Genomic DNA, 6,723 nt, shown 5'->3' on the forward strand with positions numbered 1-6,723 from the left:
TCAGATCTTGTTACGGATGGTTGTGAGCCACCATATGGTTGCTGGGATTTGAACTCCGGACCTTTGGAAGAGCAGTCAGGTGCTCTTACCCACTGAGCCATCTCACCAGCCCTCCGATTTTATTTTATTTTATTTATTGAAATAGATTTTTTCCTTCCTCAATCAATATATCCTGATTATGGTTTCCCCTTCCTCTGCTCCTCCCAGTTCCCTTTCCCCTTCCTCTTTCCCTCCCATCCAGATCCATTCCCTTTCTGTTTCTCATTAAAAAACAAACAGCTACAGGGCTGGAGAGGTGGCTCAGCGATTAAGAGCACTGATTGCTCTTCTGAAGATCCCGAGTTCAAATCCCAGCAACCACATGGTGACTTACAACCATCTGTAATGACATCTGACACCCTCTACTGGAGTGTCTGAAGACAGCTACAGTGCACTTACATAAAAATAATAATTAAATCTTAAAAAAAAAAAAAAGAGTACTGTCTGTCCTTTCAGAAGCCCTGAGTTCAATCCCCAGCAACTACATTGTGGCTCACACCCATCTGTGGGGGAATCTGATGCCCTTTCTTGGCATACAGTATAATTTCAGATGGAGCACTCATATATATAAAATAAAAATAAATAAATCTTAAAGCAAACAGGTGTTTAAGGGATAATAATAAAATACAACACCAAGGTAAAAACGATTATCTCAGACTTGATCAAAACAAGCCAACAGAAGAAAAAGAGCCGAAGGGAAAGCACGAGAATCAGAGACCCACACTTCACTTACACTTAGTAACCCCATAAAACCACTAAACTGGAAACCATGATAGCAGCACCGAGGACCTGTGCTGATGCGTACAGGCTCTGCGCACGCTGCTTCAGTCTTTGTGAACCCTGTGAGCCTTGCATATGTTGATTCAGGAGACCTTGTTCTCTAGTGTCCTCCATCACCCCCTCTTCCATCCTCCTCTTCCACCGGGTTCCCTGAGCTCTGAGGGGAGGGATTTGATTGAGGCGCCCCTCTTTGGGATGTTTTGAGGCCTCTCACCCTCTGCATACTCTCTGGCTGTGGCCTCTGTGTTGTTTCCATCTGCTGCGGAAGCGGCTTCTCTGGTGGTGGCTGAGCAGACTGAGCAGACTCTAGCACATATCATTTGGAGTCATTTTAGTGCTTTTTTTTTTTTAAATTTTTTTGTTTGTTTGTTTGTTTTTCGAGACAGGGTTTCTCTGTGTAGCCCTGGCTGTCCTGGAACTCACTCTGTAGACCAGGCTGGCCTCGAACTCAGAAATCCGCCTGCCTCTGCCTCTGCCTCCCGAGTGCTGGGATTAAAGGTGTGCGCCACCAGGCCCGGCTTTTTGTTTTTAAATTGCTTTTTTTTTTTAAAGACCAGGGTAAAAACAAATACTACTAGATATTTTGAGGTGAGCATTCAACCTAAAATGGGATGTCTACAAACTCAGGTTCTTGGTCGCCCAGACAGTGTCAGTTATGGGTTCCATCTTGTGGGTGAATTTAAGTCAAGTCAGACGTTGGTTGGTCTCTCCTTCAAGCTTTGTGTGGCCCTTGCCCTAGCATGCCTTGTAGGCAGGGCACCTTTGTATGTCAAAGGGTGGTGCTCACGTTTCCCCTTTGGTAGCTGCAGAGAACCCTCTGGTACCAGAGACTCTAGCACACAGTGAGGAAGGCTCGATGTAGGCACCAGATCAGCGTCTCCATTCTCAGTTGTGTAGGTGTCTTCAGCAGTGGGGCCTTGCCAGTGGTTTGTTTAGAGCAGCTTATTGTCTGAGCAACAGCTTAGGTTGTTCGGGGATTTTTATGAAACTCCTTTGGCTAACAACTCAGCTAGATGTAGCAAATCCCAGTACTGAATGCTTCATTTGGTGACAATGTCCCATTTGGCTATGTTTCCCCATTATTTGACGATTTCATTTAGATAGCCATCATATATGAATATATTTGATGAAGCTTCTACTGTATTAGGTTTCATAATACGCTTCAAAGGCCCCTTAATTTTAGCTGTCCCTTCCTATGTTCCTTCCCTATTAGCCCTCTCATTCCCCACTTACTACTCAATCCTTCCATTCTAGCTCCACCCATGTGTCCTTGACTCTCCATTCTAGCTCCACCCCCACCATGACTCTCCATTCTAGCTCCACCCCCACCATGACTGTCCATTCTAGCTCCACCCCCACCATGACTCTCCATTCTAGCTCCACCCCCACCATGACTCTCCATTCTAGCTCCACCCCCACCAATGACTGTCCATTCTAACTCCACCCCCATCAATGACTCTCCATTCTAGCTCCACCCCCACCAATAACTGTCCATTCTAGCTCCACCCCCACCATGATTAACCATTCTAGCTCCACCCCTATCCATGACTATCCATTCTGTTTCCATTTCCAGGGAGGTCTATTTGTCCTTCCCCTCCAGATCTCTTATTCTATACCTCGCCTCTCTGGTTCTTTGGATTATAGCCTGGCTATCACTGACTTAAGAGCTAAAATCCACGTATAAGCAAATGCTTGCTGTATTTGTCTTTCTGGACCTGGGACACCTCACTCAGGATGATTTTTTCTAGTTCCTTTCATTTATCTTTACATTTCATGATGCCATTTTGTTGCTGCTGCTGTTGTTGTTTTGAGACATGGTTTCTCTGTGTAGCCCTGGCTGTCCCTGGAACTAGATTTGTACACCAGACTGGCCTCAAACTCTCAGAAATCTTCCTGCCTCTGCTTCTTGAGTGCTGGGATTGTACCTGGCTTTTTTTCAATGTTGTCATTTTTTAAAAATATTTATTTATTATATGTAAGTACACTGTTGCTGTCTTCAGACACTCCAGAAGAGGGTGGCAGATTTCATTACAGATGATTGTGAGCCACCATGTGGTTGCTGGGATTTGAACTCAGGACCTTTGGAAGAGCAGTCAGTGCTCTTAACCACTGAGCCATCTCTCCAGCCCAATGATGTCATTTTTTAAACTACCAAGTAACTTTATTGTGTAAACAGACCACATTTTCTTTATCCATTCTTTTATTAAGAGATTTCAAAGTTGTTTCCTATTTCTGGCTATTACGAACAGAGCAGCAATGAACATGGCTGACAGGTGCCGTTGTGGTAGGATGGAGCGGCCGTTGGGTATATGCACAAGATGGTATAACTAGGTATTGAGATAGTTGGATTACGCATTTTCTGAGAACCCACTATATTGATTTCCATAGTGACTGTATTAGTTTGCAATCCAGTAAGGAAGGAGTGTTCTCCTTGCTCCCCATCCTTGTAAGCGTGAGCTGTCACTGGTGCTGTTGACCTTAGCCATTTGGATAGGTGTGAGATGGAATCTCAGAGTTGTATTGATTTGCATTTCCCTGACTAAAGATGTTGAACATTTCTTTAAGTGTTTCTCAGCTGTTTGAGATTCCTCTGTTAAGAATTCTGTTTAGATTTTTACCCCATTTTTAAAATGGGTTATGCCGGGCGTGGTGGTGCATGCCTTTAATCCCAGCACTTGGGAGGCAGAGGCAGGCGGATTTCTGAGTTCGAGGCCAGCCTGGTCTACAAAGTGAGTTCCAGGACAGCCAGGACTACATAGAGAAACCCTGTCTCGAAAAAAATAAAATAAAAAAAAAATAAAATGGGTTATTTGTTTTCTTGATATCTAGCTTTTTAAAAAAGATTTATTTATTATTATATGTAAGTATACTGTAGACTTCAGACGTACCAGAAGAGGGTGTCAGATCTCATTATAGGTGGTTGTGAGCCACCATGTGGTTGCTAGGATTTGAACTCAGGACCTTTGGAAGAGTAGTCAGTGCTCTTAACCGCTGAGCCATCTCTCCATCCCAATATCTAGCTTTTTTGTTCTTCATATATTTTGAATATTGGCCCTCTCTGATTCCCCTTCTGTGGCTGCCAGTTTGACCAGGTGAGTTTGTTCTCTGCTGCATGGACGCTTCTCAGTTCAGAAGGTCACATTTATTACTCATGCCTGGGCTATGACCCCAGCTAATTTTTTAATTTATTTTTTGAGACAGGGTCTCACTATGTACACCAGGCTGACCTGGAACTCCCTATGTAGAGCAGGCTGTCTTTGAAATCACAGAGATTAGCCTGCTTCTGCCTGGGATTAAGTGCTGGGATTAAAGGCATGCGACACCATACTCTGCCTTGGGGTTTCAGGGGTAGCAGAAACCTGTCATCCCCCCAATGTGCAAGCTTGATGGTGTGCTTCTTCCTTCCTGAACCTCAGTGGGATCTGGAACAAGGAGCTGTACCTGTTCCCAAACTCAACTCCAGAGGGCGCCACTGCTATGCTAGTGTGGAGCCCAGCACATTGGCAGCAGCCAACTGTGCCTCCATGCCTCTCCCACAAGGTGGGAATGTGTTAGACTTGCAGGAGATGGCTGAAGGCACACAGAAATGCACTGGAGCCTAGTAAACTGTAAACCATTGTAAGAACCAAAGACCTAACTGTTCCCCAAATGCTGCTCATCTGCCGTCTAGCAGCAAAGCAGAGAGGCAGGAGGATGAATTCAAGGCCAGTCCAGCTACATGAACCTGTCTTAAGCATATGTAAGCAAAATGTGTTCACATGCACTTGGGAGGCAGAGGCAGGCAGATTTCTGAGTTCGAGGTCAACCTGGTCTACAGAGCAAGTTCCAGGACAACCAGGGCTACACAGAAAAACCATCTCTGGGGTGGGGGAGGGGGAGCCTTATTAAAAAAGCATTTATTTATTTTATGTATATGAGGGGGAGCCTTTTAAAAAAAAAAACATTTATTTTATGTACATTGTAGCTGTCTTCGGACACACCAGAAGAGGGCATCAGATCCCATTACAGATGGTTGTGAGCCACCATGTGGTTGCTGGGAATTGAACTCAGGACCTCTGGACAAGCAGTCAGTGCTTTTAACCGCTGAGCCATCTCCAGCCCTGGTTAGTATTGTTACATTTATATGTGTGTGACCAGATCACATATATGACTACAACGTGCTGAGCCTGTTTCTGTTGTTTGTGTGTGGATGGTTTCAGAGCTGACCACACTGCACTGGACACACGGTGAGGGTCCTTACCCCCGGAGAGGCTCTCTTTCCCTCTTGCAGCTGTCCTTAGTTGTCTGTAGGTCTTTGTCTAGGAGAGGGCTCCATAAAGTTTTCCCCCTTCCAGATGAACATGGCTATTGAACGTTTCTTGTTCCCGTTTTGTTTATGGGGCCGTTTCTAGGGAGACTGTTTCACAGCAGACTCCCTGCTGTCCGACTCTTCTGTTCTAATCTTCCTGTTGCCTCTGCACAGATGTTCCCTGAGCCACAGATGCAAGAGCTGTGATTGGGTGTATCTACTGGGGCTGGTTCCCACCATCTCCTGATCTCTGAATTGTCCAGCCAGTGGTGGCTTGCTGTGATGGGCTCTATTTACTGTAAAGAGGCTTAGTGATGAGGGCTGGGAGCTGCACTTATCTGTGGGTCAAAGGTAGAACGAAGTCAGAGACTAATGTACTGATTTGCTAATTTAGCCAAGTGGTGGCAGTAGATTCTTTTCTAAGACCCCTGACCTTACTAACTCTGAGAACCTGGCTAGGTTTCCAGTACCAGTTTAATCTCCTTCCTGTTGAGTGGGCCTTAAGTCAAATTAGACAGCTGTATTTTCTTAGTGATTGATGTGGGAGGTCCCAGCTCATTATGGGTGGTGCCCCTGGGCAGGTGATCCTTGGATGTCTAAGGAAGCAGGCTGAGCAAAGCATGGGGAGCAAACCCGCTATGGCCTCTGCTTCAGTTCCTGCCTTGAGTTCTCTCACTGATGGACTGGAGGTACAGGTGGTTGTGAGTCACAACCAATGGAGTTGCTCAGAACAGAACACAGGTAGTCAGGAAGAGCAACAATCGCTTTTAACCTCTGACCTGAATCCAGCTATGAAGCACATTTCCTGTGACCCTGGGATGGCATGACAACCAGCAGCAGATGCGGACCAGACCGCATCATGCACCACCCCCACCGACAGCTTGGCTGCTGTGAACTGTCAAGCCTGGCACACAACAGTTTATGGCCGGGCCTGGCCGGGTGCCCAGCCTGGGCTGTAGCACAGCCAGTTCCTTTCTTTTATCCCACTTGCTGGGAGAACTCAGCTGGGTAACCACTAAGTACCTAAGACAAAAGTAACCAGGAGAGGCAGAGCCTCGTTTCCGCTGTGGCTCTGGGCCCAGGAACTTCCTTCTTTCACCGCTTCTCCTAGAGACCCCCATGGCAGCAAGAGGGAAGCGGGCACCTTTGAGAGAGCCCGGAGCAGGCACCGCAAAGGGCCCTTGACCGTGCGGGAGATGCCCCATTCTGGCTGAGGTGTTTGCAGTTAACATACAGGAACTAAAATGATGGGCAGCTGCCCAAGCACTCACTGAGCTCAAGATTTGTCAGTGAGCACCTACTGTGTGCCGGGCATGCTGCTGCATGTTTTCGGGATTTATGCACCTGTGGGTCCCACACTTCCCAGGGAGCAGACACTGAACATGGAGCACCGTGGGAGCTGAGGGTGAGTATGGCACAGAATACGGGGCGGGCCCCACGGGGAGTGGTTGAAAGGACACATCGAATCAAGGACCTTCAGAAGAGGTAGCATTTAAACTGAAATGAGAATGGGAAAGATTTAGTTTAGCATGTGCAAAGGGCCGAGGTAAAGTACAGACAGGCCTTCCTCTTCCCCCTCCTCCTCCTCCTCCTCCCCTCCCCCTCCTCCTCCTCCT

The 6,723-nt window shown here is 46.7% G+C and overlaps 1 protein-coding gene across 1 annotated transcript in view; it reads left to right on the forward strand.

Annotated features, from left to right (window-relative positions):
- The first annotated feature begins 6,152 nt into the window (after positions 1-6,152).
- Positions 6,153-6,723, forward strand: part of Nwd1 (NACHT and WD repeat domain containing 1) — a 66,945-nt gene continuing 66,374 nt past the window's right edge. Inside the window, exon 1 of the mRNA XM_021219510.2 lies at positions 6,153-6,512. The gene's annotated coding sequence lies outside the window, so the exon portion shown is untranslated. The remainder of the gene's footprint in view (positions 6,513-6,723) is intronic.

This window comes from Mus pahari, chromosome 19, assembly GCF_900095145.1.
Source record: "Mus pahari chromosome 19, PAHARI_EIJ_v1.1, whole genome shotgun sequence".
Lineage (NCBI taxonomy): Eukaryota > Metazoa > Chordata > Mammalia > Rodentia > Muridae > Mus > Mus pahari.